Source organism: Pinus tabuliformis, chromosome 1_2, assembly GCF_031772625.1.
Source record: "Pinus tabuliformis cultivar Carrire ecotype Pingquan chromosome 1_2, CPIR1, whole genome shotgun sequence".
NCBI classification, from domain to species: Eukaryota; Viridiplantae; Streptophyta; class Pinopsida; order Pinales; family Pinaceae; genus Pinus; species Pinus tabuliformis.
Window position 1 is genome coordinate 1,283,647,712 of NC_142298.1, and position 13,782 is coordinate 1,283,661,493.

The 13,782-nt window shown below is 38.2% G+C and overlaps 1 pseudogene; it reads right to left on the reverse strand.

Annotated features, from left to right (window-relative positions):
* Positions 1-7,407: 7,407 nt before the first annotated feature.
* LOC149210919 (large ribosomal subunit protein uL15x pseudogene) lies at positions 7,408-7,907 on the reverse strand (annotated as a pseudogene).
* Between the last annotated feature and the right edge of the window lie 5,875 nt (positions 7,908-13,782).

Genomic DNA, 13,782 nt, shown 5'->3' on the forward strand with positions numbered 1-13,782 from the left:
GTTCAAGAACAGATCAGACAGTCAGAGCCAACAAACAGAGGGGCTGAGCCTTGATTGGCTTGAAGTGTTAGGCCCCTATACTACTAGTGTAACCCCTTATTGTTATTAGTATAACCCACTTATTATATTGATGTACCCATGTAGTGCCCATATTGTTACTATTATGCCACATAGAAGCCCACCATTGTTACTGTTGTGCCCTACAATATTATTGTTATGTAGGCTTTGATTGTATTGGGACCACTTAGACTCCTATATATAGAAAGGAGGTATTTTCATTTGTATCATCCAAGAATTGTTCATTTATGTAATGTAAAGGAGGTTGCCCCTCGAAGAGGCTGAATTCTAAGGCGTTGATCTTTCTTTTCTATCTTTTCTTGAGCTGGTTTCATAACATTTGGTATCAGAGCTTTGGATTCTAGGGTTTCGCTGCTCCAAACAGGTCATCGTGGAATTTTCGCTATAACATTTTTTCTGTGACGTTTCAGAAGTCGCAAACAAAACCCATTTGAGAAGAATTGGCGCTGAACCTTGGGTCCGAATTTCAGATCTTTTCGCGCGATAGTTTCGGAGATATGATCTGTGGACGTTGGTCTTTTTGTAGACTCCTGAATTACACTCAAAACAGGTGACCTGGGGAAAATTGTCATAACTTTCTTTCTGAGCATCAGATTGAAATTTCGTAAGAAGGTACTGAAAGAGAACGGGTTGTAGTTTTTGTTTATATATTTTTCAGAGTCAAAGGTTGAAACAGTGACACATGGCACTTCATACAAGTTCGCTCTACTGAACCAGTCTATAATTAGGTCACTGCGGGAGATTGTGCATAACGTTTTCTTGGAGAATCCAATTTGGATCAGACTTGTGGCATTGGAAAGAGGCCACAGAGGGCTACTACAGGTCAGAATTTCAGAACTTAAAGATCTGAAAGTACAGAGTTACAGTCGTTTCAAGGTAGAGCTCCTAAAATCAAGAAAAAGCAAGATGAGGAAGTTTGATGGCAAGGATCCGGTAAATTGGATACTTCAGATGGAGCAATATTTTGATATACATGGTGTACAACTGTTACAAAAGGTAAGTATTGCATCTTCATATTTAGAACCAGATCAATTTTTATGGTACAAAGGGCTTTGTTCTCGTAAAAAACTTGTTACGTGGTCAATTTTCACGGAGGAAATGATAGCACATTATGAGGATATAAAGAGCAACACCTTCTTTAGAGCAACAACACAACAATTGGAAAGAGTAAAAGGGCTTTGTGACATAATGGAAAGCAAAATTATGGAAACCAGGAAGCATACCCCTCACAACTATAAAGATGGAAGTGTTGTTTCTCCCAGCCTTCCACAACCTACAAGGGTTACACCACAACAATTGGAAGAAAAAAGAGAAAAAGGGCTTTGTTACAATTGTGATAGCAAATGCACTAAAGGTCATAGGTGTGCTGAGAAGAAATTATTTTACATAGAATATGAAGAGGAGGAAGAAAAGGATAAAGAAACATCAAAAGAAGAGGATATACGTCAGGACACCACCCCAGAGAAAGAAGAAATGAATCAGACCATATCTTGTAAAGCCTTGGCAAGAATTACCACTCCTCAAACTCTCAAGATAGAAGGACATATCAAGAAGAAAAAGGTGCAAGAAGTGAAAGATCACATCGAGAAAGAAGAAATGAATCCAACCATATCTTGTAATTCAATGGATGAAATTACCACTCCTCAAACTATCAAGATAGAAGGACACATCAAGAAGAAAAATGTTCAAGAAGTGAAAGATCACATCGAGCATCAAGAAATGAATCCGACCATATCTTGTAAAGGACTGGAAGAAATTACCACTCCTCAAAATATAGAAGGACATATCAAGAAGAAAAAGGTTCAAGTAGAGAAAGATCATATCGAGCATCAACAACAAGTTCTCCAACTTTTAAAGGATAACGCCACTTCGGTGCAAAATCAAATGAAACAACAGGTAGATCAACATCGTAGTGAAAAATGTTTTGATGTGAGTGATTGGGTATTTTTACTGCTACATCTCAAGCAAGCTATTTATGAGAAGGAAATGTTGGCAATACTACATGCACTTAAAAAATGGCGACCTTACCGAATGGGAAGACGCTTCAAGGATGAGGATGTGGAAGCATTGTTTTGTGCTATTTATATTATCCAACCAAATTGGATAAACGAAGCAACGGATGAATGGAAGAAGAACGAAGAAGTATGGAGACTTATTCAAAAATTGCAAAAGATCCCAATTCAAGCAATATTGCCAGAAATTGAAGAGGAAGGAAAAATCATATTGGAACCTGGAGCAGTCATAGAAACAAGAACCCGACAGCTACGAAATCGATCAATTTTAGAGTATCTCATCAAGTGGAAGAACTTACCCACTGAATATTCCACATGGGAGGACAAGAATTTTATATAGAAGCATCAAGAACTACTCAAGCGTTGAGGACAACGCTTTTTGAAGGAGAGGGGCATGTTAGGCCCCTATACTACTAGTGTAACCCCTTATTGTTATTAGTATAACCCACTTATTATATTGATGTACCCATGTAGTGCCCATATTGTTACTATTATGCCACATAGAAGCCCACCATTGTTACTGTTGTGCCCTACAATATTATTGTTATGTAGGCTTTGATTGTATTGGGACCACTTAGACTCCTATATATAGAAAGGAGGTATTTTCATTTGTATCATCCAAGAATTGTTCATTTATGTAATGTAAAGGAGGTTGCCCCCTCGAAGAGGCTGAATTCTAAGGCGTTGATCTTTCTTTTCTATCTTTTCTTGAGCTGGTTTCATAACATGAAGACTACCCAAACTAGGAACAACAAGAGTGTTGTCCCCAGCGGAGTCGCCAATTCTAGTTGAAGGGAAAGTACCCCTAGGGTCCTTTGGGCTAAGACTCTACCAGACTGAAAATTGCTTATTCAAAGAAACACACACACACAGCCATCCTTTTTACTTTTAAGCAAATTCTAATGTTAAGGGTACGTACCTAAGGTCCTACGTTCGAGAAGGCCTTTAGGGTCCAAACCCTTCTTGGAGTTCCCTTCTTCTTTCTTTGACCTGCAAGACAAACAAATCAAAGAACACAACAGTACATGTACGAATACTTATGTATAAACCATCTTTATGCTATAAAGTTAGTTATAAAAATCTTAAAGTAACTACTTGCATAAGAATTCAAAACAAGAATCTCATAAGCATAAAGAAAGATTGTTTCGGGAACAAAGACGTGTTTCTTTATATATAAAGGCAAATAAAGTACATATAACGGAAAGATATCACCTGAACACCTTCAGCAGGCTCCAAGCAAAGCTTCCTCCCGGATTCGTTCTAGCCTCAAGCCTCCAACAAGAGCTCCTTCCAAGTCTTACTCAATGATGATAACAAGGATGAATGATCACCAATACACATGGAAACAAGGGTTTCCTATGCAAAATGGGGGAAGTGCAAAAAGCACCAAGGACTTCAGACCTGGTCTAAGGGGAAAATCTCAGCATAATAATCTTGATCTCATTTCTCTCTCCCCTTGGCCTTCCCTTTGATGTCTTTTTATACCATCTCCAAAGTAGTTTTTTAGTTAGGAGTTGGTTGGGAACAGTTGGGCCACGGGCACTAACAGGCGATCCAGCAGGTAAAATCTGCGATCTCCGCCCGAAAATAAGGAATTATATATTTTTTTAAGTGTTTTAATACATACACGCGGGTTGGGTATACACAGACCCGTGTGTACACGCGTTTAACTCAGGGTAATGTCGCGTATAGGGAATAAAACACTGTTTTTTAAATTTTTGGACCAGGTCTGGAAGGAGGGGTTGCCCTAGGCCATGAGTGCAACATCACAAACCATAAGAGTGGGATTTGGAGCTATAACACATAGCCCTTTGAAAACATCCTACAAACCACAAGTTGATAACATAATCTTTGATAAATTTAGGTTCCTTGAAAAACAAAGAAGCCAAAATAGTGTAGTTGACAAATTCACAACTTCTCCACAAGGCAAGTAAAATTAGTTACCACACTTATTTACATTGTAGAACATAAGCAAGCAAGCATGTGAGCACTCAAAACTAATTGCATATAAATTGCAAAAAAAACATCCATTGTTATACAATTGTAGTTCTCTATGGCTCTCTAAAGCTAAGAAATATATCCTCTCACCATATCCCCTTAAAATGTAATTATTTATAGTAGTTCAACATGTAGTAAAATCAGTTACAATTTGCATTGTACAATATAAGAAGCCATCAAATGAGCACTTAAAACTTAGGTAGCATATAAATTGCAAAAACATCCATTGCTATTAAATTGTAGTTCTTTACAGTTCATATTTCTCTATAGATAAGAAATATATCCTCTCACCATATCCCTCGAAAATGTTAAGAGCAACCACTTTTAAAAATAAACACAAAATATTCTCTTTGCAATCTATTCCCATAACAGAATACCCTCCTCCATTGAGGGTGTGCATATTTACTTGGAAATTCCAAAAGTAAATATCACTTGAGGTGAATATCTGATCCCTGTTACATTACTGTTAATGTTTGCCATCTATGTGTTGGGATCATAATTGTTGTTAGACCAAAACCTGTAGGCATTAATCTCCGCTACAATCGCCAGAGATAGGATCCATGAGAGGTGGGTAGTCCATGTCGCGAAACACACGCAGAGTGCTGATCCCAATGTCCAACAATCTCCCTCCAGCACGAGCTAGGTGAGTTTCGAACTCGAGATCTGTCACTTTAATGCCACTCGTTGGGATCACGATTGTCATTTTTCTCCTAGAGGTCACAAGTTCAAATCCAAAAAGGCGTATAGTGTGTACACCTCCATAGACTCTAGTAATAGACTCTAGCAATAAAATCACTACGAGGTAGGTTCCTTGTCCCACAAACAAAGGTGGGGGTCTCATACACCAAAGTTTTGTCATGTCTAGACAAGAATTTAAAATCAGATTATTATTATTATTTTATTATTAACAAACTACTTGTCCTAATAAGATTGGTTGTCAAAACACCTTCTAGAATCAATAATGGAAAGGCTAATAACAATGCATGAAACTGATGGTCTCTGACATGGTAGAAAAACTAAACAGAAAAATCTTGTAGATATGACAACCAACAACCTTCAAAGGGTGAGACAACATTTACACAAGTCACACAGTTGCAGGTATGATTAGAAATAGACCAATGGTATGCTCTTTAAAGGGATTTGCTAGAATATTGTGTAAATTCAAGGCCAACAGTGATTTGTAAGAGATAATCCTTTCTACACTTGCTTGAGGAAGTACCTTGCATGAAAAATGCTCTGGACATATCAATGTCCTTATGTCTCAAAACAACTAACAACTGAGGGTAAAAATTGGGGCTATCTATGTAACTCAGATATTCTTAGTAGTTTACATGGTAGTTGGGCTTGTTGTTATTACATAAAACCTGGGGTTGATTGCTTCCCCATTAGGTTGTGAAGGCCCTTAGTAATTTAAAAGCCCTCCAATGTGGTCAGCATAGTCCCAAGGCATTCTGCCAAGTTAATGAAATGAAGGAAATGAAACAATAATGAAGAAATTCCTCCCGTCATCCAATATTATTTAGGCACATCAATCTATAGTTAGACTCCCTATATATTGCCTAGCATGAAACAACATGCAGATATGGAGAAGCAAAGGAAATGGCAAAAAAAGTTGGAGTCATGGTAGACACGGCTGGAAGGGGAGAAATCAGAAAGCATTAAACCAAATCCTCCGCAGAAGACTTTTTAGCAGATATTGAGTTACATTGACCTAAGTATGCTTGAAAATGTATAGACCAACAAGGAACCAAAGCTTTGGTCTCAGGAACAAAAGACACTGCTACATCAATACAAATCAATGAATCACTTCTAAGTGATGTTGGGTATATTAAACATATTGCAATTGAAATGAATGCCTCGAAAAGCTAGGTCACTGATTGATTTGGTTAGAATACCTGTCAAATGCTCCAAATCAATGAAAGAGAACTAGGTCAGAAGTAGAACCAATAAGTTCAGATCTTAAATTACAATGCATCTAAATAATTCCTATTAAAGATGGTGTAGGTGGAATTTGGACCATATGTATCAACTTCTGGAAACATCTAAAACTCCAACATAAACGGAACTCGGAAACACTTTTAAAAGAAATGCCAGTGAAAGTTTTTGTTGCATTGATGGATTTCATTTCAATAAAAAGCATCAAACTACCAGCAATTTAGTCATTAACAAAATGGTTGTACGCTACCAAGAAGCATCAAACTACCAGCAATTTAGTCATTAACAAAATGGTTGTATGCTGCCAAGCAATAAACGCTACATTCCTTAGAATTCTCCTTACAACAGATGTGCATACTACACAGGTGGAGGGTGAAGCATTAAATGCCTTATCTAACTTACATATATGGACATGCAACACAATAGCATAACAATGTGACCAAATAATATTCCTAATTGACTTGTAAATGATAAATCGGGATATTAGAAAAACGCTTGGTAAAAAAATTATCCATAACCGGCGACTTATCTAAATCCAACAGATCTTCAATCGAAAAATTGTCTAAAGCTAAAATAGTGGGTCTAAAACTAAAATAGTCGACCTTTCACCAAAAGTTATCAAGAGTTACAGATCTCTACAAGATTAGAAAGTTTTGACTCAATACCGTTTTAAACATCTTGGTTCCATCTACCTTTTAGCTCTGATACCATGAAACACTGCAATGCAGATACAGTTTACATATACTCAACAAGCATTGGTGGAAAAACAGACGGCACCTTGTATCAGTGTAACTAGTAAGCCAAGCCATTTGATCTTTTTCATATAATCTGTGGAGCTAATGTCTTTAATATTTGAGGACTTCAAATCCATTGGGCCAAATTATTTTTCCAGTCCACAATGTTTTGTTGGATAAAATGATTTGAAATAACTATCAACATTGATCAACTTCGACTGAATCATGCAAAATTTGGGCCATGTCCATATATTTTGCCAGCTTTGGCTTATTTCATTTTATCCTAACGTTTAGGTCAAGAAAAGCCTCATTCAGAAGATGCCTTACATTCACATGATCAGAAATATCTTGAAAAATCATGCAGCCCAAAATTCCAACATTCTTAAACTCATAAATGGCCTTACCTTCGTAAAATAATATCTAGCATTGACATTTTCAAATATACCAACTGATTAATATTCTCGCGAACCAGTTCAAAATGACTGCAAACCATGACATAGAAAAATGATGTCGGAACTAAAAGTAACGATCTATAACAAAATCTTCAGTAAAACTCAAGACAGACATAACATAATCCATACAAATTTTAAGGGTTTACAGAACACTGTCCACTAGCACCCAAAAAATTAATAGATATAAAAATTCTGAAAGCTAAGGTTAAAAGCCTGAATCCCCTTAAAACACTAAAACCCAAAAAATAGTAAAACTCCACTCAGGCGGTCAACATGACTGCCCCTCCAGCCTCCTTGATATTTTTCTCGGCCAACTTAGAAATAAGCTTGGCCTTGACTACGATAGGCTGCTAGGGCAGCTCGCCCTTTCCCAAGACCTTAAAATACCTGAATTGGGTAACATCTATGAGCGAGACAATGTCAACAGTGGCCTTGGTCTTGACATCCTCGAGAACCAGAGACCATAGCTTGTCAATATTAACAATGGGGCAGTGATAGTGATTCCTGAGCTTGTGGAAATGCCTCATACCAACCTTGCCGAAGTAGCTGAGATGGTACTTGTCGAAGATAATATGGTGGTGATGCATACCCCCAGCATTACCCTGACCACTCGAGTGCTTCCTGTGCTTGCCTATACGCCCATGGCCTGCGCTCATGTGCCCTCTCTTCTTCCTATTCTTCTTCAACCTGGTCGTCATCCTGCAAACCTCTGCTCCATTTTACCCTGCCTTGTTGTCCTCTCCTCGAGCCCTATCTTCCTCAATAGAATAAGGCTCCCCTCGAACATGTATGGGGTTTTACGATATTAAAACGAAACCCTAATTTGGTTTGCACTAATGGAAAGGCAAAAAGTTTACACTATGAATCCGGAATTCGTGAAAACGGGGGGCTCAATCCATGAAAACAGGGAGTCGCCCTCCATTTGAAAACAAATTAACCTCTGCCCTCCATTTCAAAACAAATCTAACCTCCCAGGACCAAATCGACCCTCACAAACCACTCCCAAACCAAAAAAACCAAACTATAAATCAGAAATATGGCAATTTTAAGGGCAAATATCAAAATTCGGCAATTTTAAGGGAATATGATTTCCCAAAACTAGCGAATCGAGCCAAATGAAGGTTTGGTCATTTTATCTTCCCATTTTTTATTTTGGGCTAAAATCAAAAAATTAATTACTTTTTTAAATAAAATTGGGGCTAACTATATGAAAAGGGTTTTTAATAAAACATTTGCCCTCTTAAAATGTAAAAACCCTCAAATTTCGCCTTTTGGCTATAATTCGCCCCTAAAATTTACCATGGAATAAACATATGAGTGTTCGACGCCAACAAATTTTATTCACACTCTCTAGATTGTACTATGCATATTGGATACCATCATCCTTATTGGTGGCTATCCACACGTCTATTAATAGTTTTCATCATTGACTGGTAATCAGGCAATTTCTCACATGTTCAACTTCAACTCTCTTATTCAAATGTGCAGAAATATGTTGTTCATAGAAGCGGTGACCAAGACCTTGGGTGGAGGCTTACATCACTCAGCCTTATTTCCTCTCCCAAGCTGCATATATTTTTTTTGGAGACAGCTCATCATATTGATCATATTATGAAAAATCTTCCACATTGTGCCTATCAGTGTACATGACAGTCATACCCCTCTTAAGAATCACTCGGATTCAACTATTGAGCATGGGAATACCTGACTCAAGACATGTTCTTATATTTTTTACATTTGTTGTTTTCAAGTCTCCCTTGGTTCCAGAACTCCAATCCTCTCTCTCTTCAACTACAGTTTATAAAGTATTTTGGCCAATGTCTTCTTCTCTTACCTCACATTTTAGGGGGAATTTTTTATATAGAAAAATAACCTCCTCATCAACTCAAAAGAAAAGGACACTTTGACTGGAAAAAAATCCTAAGTTACAGGCCCATTTTCCAGGGTAGTGCCCCCCAAAAATACAAAGAGTGTTCAAATGCTTCCTATGACCTAAAAAGAGGCATTATTCCTTAGGTTAACGCTTTGTTTTTCCTAAAGGGAAGCGTTACTGGATTTGTTTGAGATTCTAGAGGTCAAAGCGCAAGTTGAATGACTGAAACTCCACTTTTCACTCAAATGTCAGCTCAAAAATCCGGAAACATCCACCTCAGTCTTGTCTAAGGAAATTGCTAATCCTATCAAGAACATAGAAAATGGGAAAGAGAAATAAAGCAAGGCAACATATAGCTTTTTCCTCAATGGAACTTATGAATAAATTGGCAAGGATTGAGCCTCTCCTCATCTATAAATTAGAGGCTAGGCCATTGTAACAAGGATCGGAATTTGAGCATTTTTATGCTACCAAGAAGTTCATCAAGAGAGAGAGATAGGAGCTAAGGAGCTAAATAAATACTTGATTTAGTAACCATGGTTGTAATCATTCTTCTCTCATCTGATGTTATAAATTTGCTTGTTGGCATTGTGACACTGATTTAGAGCTATGGCACAGGTGTTTTCCTTGATGGCAACTTACTTTGGTGAGAGATCTCAGTACAGGCTCTCAGAATGAAGGAAAAAGATATATACATAGGTTCACCTAGAGGAAGGCGCGTATACATGCGGGTTAGACGTTACAAAGGCACGTATGCGTATACACACACTTTCATGCAAGGAAAAGCGCGTATATGTTGGAGAACTTACTTTTGGTCCATGGTAGTTAGTCCTTGGTATTTGAACCTATGGTTTTGGACCATGGTATCTCATCAGAAGTGTTGATCCCAAGTATTGGGTCCATGGTATTGTTTTATTATGGTTTTGGACTGTGGTATTGTGAAAGGCCTAAGACTATAAAAGAGGAAGGAGATCATTTGGCAAAGGATTATCTGAATTAATTGAATATCTAATAAGTGCTAGATCTGAAATATTGGTGATTCGGGTTATGGTGCAGATCTGGATCTGAATGAAGGAGGAACCTTAGCGCAAAGGGAAGGATAAGTTCTATTGATGGGTCATAATCTTTAGGCTTGAATGATAGTTTTGTATGATTTTGATCTGTTATATGTGGCACATGCTTGATCTATAAATCTGATAATCTGGGTTAATTAGTGTCTGAATATTTGGAAGAGTGAATTATCCTTTATAGATCTGTATGCAGGTTCAGTGAAGCGAAGACGCGTATACACACTTGTTCAGTGAATAAAAACAGCGTATACGCAGGTTGGTCCAAACACAGAGGCGTATGCAAGCAGATTTTAGGTTATTGAAGTAGCGTATATCTTTTGTGTTGTGATCTAGCTGCTTCTGTTTATTGCTGCAGTGTTTTGGGTTCAGAATTTGGTGTGTGGTTACTGTTACTATGTTTTGGGTACAACTTTCAGAGAAGTATCTACTTGATTCAGTTCTAATTGGTGAAAAGGAGATTGTTTGATGCAGAAATTTTTGATGATTGATTAATGTTCATGGATCCAGTCTGAAAATTTATGAAACGTGGTCCCTGGAAGAAAGAGAAGGTTGTAGCCTTCTGTAGGCCAGCACCTACGTACTAGTATCTTGGCTAGTGCAAGAGCTAAGGGGGTTGTAGCTCCCTTCCAGGAGAAGCTGGAAAATGAGAGAGGATTGTAGCTCTCTGCAGGTTGCAGCCTGTGTACTGGTAAAGGACTGTACCAGTACATTGTAAAAGGAAGTTTCTAATTAAAAGAAGATAGAGACGAATTGCAGCAGGTGGTTTTCACCCACATTGGGTTTCCACCTTATATCTTGTGTTCTTGTGTGTGTTATTTTCTTCAGATCTATTTTACTATTTCTGGTTACTGTTTATTTGATTCTAATACACAGATTAATGATCAACAATTGCAAGATAAATTAAATTATAAGTTTGCATTGCATACGTGGGTTTCCTTATCTGTAGTTGCGTATATGCGTGGTTTTATCTAACTGAAGTAGCGTATATGACCTGGGTTTGAAAAAGAAAATAAGTGACTTGATAATACTGATTCACCCCCCCCTCTCAGTATTATTTCCAACATTGCTATTATTTTGTCTACTTTATGATTTTTACACCTTCTTTCTTTATATGGTGGTTCAATGGCAAGACTGAATATTATCTTAGATGCATGCTAGTTTTATGTATTTTTATATGTGGATATTTTGAATTGCTAAGGTTTCATATGTTGTGAAGATTACTTCGTGTATTTTCTATGTGCAAGTCTTGATCTGCGAGCTAGTAGAGGATCTTTCCTTTGTTACACTGAAAAATACAGCGAATCTACACCAAGGACTGAAAGGTAATCCTTCTCTTTTACTTTGTCGATTCCTAGATTAACATGAGTATTTCAATGTATCTTTGAAAAGTTGTAGATTACCTCCTTCCATCTACCTTCAGTCTTGGGAGACCTAAGATGGTTTTCTATCCACAACCACCCATGCATTAATCCCTACAACACACCGTAATAATTCAACACACATATATTAAGCTCACTTGGTCACCAAGGCCAAACAATCTTTGTAGTTTAGGTGTAGGATAAGTGGGATAGGATTCCAATAACACCTGTTGATCACTTACATTGAGACATAGAAGTTGACATATTAGGGAGCTCAAAATCCTTCACCATCCCACATCCAAAATTCAAAGTGCTTCAGAAACCCAATTCAGAGGGGGTTAGGCTAGGTCATCGTGCGAACGGGTTTCCTCGAGGCTTCCCAATCCATGGCAGGGAATCTCGTGTAGTGGTTGATCACCAAGAAGCTCAAGACTCGACCACCGCTGTGGGACGAAAGTAACCATAGTGACTGTGGTGAAGTAAAATTATAAGTGCTGACACGAACAAATTCCTCTAGCCTAATAATGGGTCTAGCCACAATAAATACATTCTATGGAAGATTTCCTTAGGTTAGAATCAATCAAGAGGGCCTACCTCTTGGTCGATTATCCTACTTGATGATGTCCTCGCTTACTCTCTCTAGCAATCTCTCAATTCCTTCTTCAAGCTCCTGTAACAAGTAAACAACAACAGCATACAAACATAATAATAGACAAATTGCAATTCAACCTACTTAACAAGTCAAGAAACATTAAGACATGGTGATCCAAAAATGGATCATGGATAACCCTCTAAATCTTCAAGCCCTCAAAATCTCCTAAAAGGTCAAAACCATCGCAAAAGGAGAAGTTATGGAAAATTCAGATTACACTATCGGAACCCAAAAACATGAAGAAAACCATGAAAGGCCTATCGGAGGCTTAAACTAATAATGAATAGGAACTATCGAATCTGGATGATCAACGGTCTAGATCCGATCGACAATCACAATCAACAATGGAAGCCGGCAAATATCGGAGCATAATATATAACTATTACGATCACAACATCGCAATCGGCGATCGCAACGAAGCGATATTGCATTCGGCGACCATAATAGAGTGTTACACTAGCCAGGGGCTTGTGAGATCTACGATTGTCACTTGTCGCATCGCAATATCGCATTGGCGCATTACGGAGGAGCGAAGATATGTTATATGCTATATATGTGATGCAATCGTCAGACCTGACGACAATATGAACCGGGTTTAATATATTTTGAAATCTGTTGAAAGACATTTTTTAACGTATTTTCGTATATTTCGTTATTAAACGAATTACAAAGGGGAAGTGCGATGTGATGAATCCGGACCCGAAGGGGTTTTGAAATGAAAATGAATATAATTTCAAGTCCAATCAGCGAGATTTTTCCATGTTTTATCGTATTTTTAAAATATGAAGGGAAACCAGGGAACAAGCCAATGGTGACTTGTGACAGCGACTAAGGGTGGACCCGATAGTGCTATGAAGCAGGGTTATGAAAACTTGAAGTCCAAAATAGTGTTTTCTGCGGATTTTCCCGTGTTTTTACAGCATTCTCTGTGTAAACAAAGAATGACTATTTCTAAGGATTTCAAGCACCGATAGTTCCCTTCCATTACAGAATACGTGGCATTCATCCCTGAGGGCATTTAGCAATGATAGATAACACTCAGAGAAGGGATTTGAGTGGATTTTGGCTGGAAGACAGAGAGCCCCGAGAGGGAATATGAATCAACAGTGCTGATTTGGCTTTAAAAGCCATGAATGTCAAAGACAGAGGGGTTGCTGATGGCTGCTGAGTTGTAGTTGGTTGTTTTTAGGGATTTGTTGCTAAAACAGAGAGTAAGACAAACCAAAGTAGGAAGCTAAGGCAAAAGTGGCAACGCATAAGCCAAAGAGGCAGCGCAGAAGCAAAAGAGCAGCCAAGGGAGTCACTTGGAAGCCAAGTGAAGATCCAAGAGGGTTGTAACTTAATAGAGGGAAGAAAGAAGCTAGAGCGAAGAGCCAAAGAGCTAGAGCCAGAGCCAAAGAGCCAGAGTCAGAGCCAAGAGCTAGAACCAAGAACCAAAGAGCCAGAGTCAGAGCCAAGACCTAGAACCAAGAGCCAAGAGCCAGAGCTTCAAGAGCCAGGGGATGACATGGTGTCTAAACCCACTATTCTTTGCAAAACAGTAGGAGTTGAGCCAAAGAGCTTGTAAAAAAGACTTATACCATAATCCCAGAGAGCCTAGTCGAATTAACTAGAGCTCAC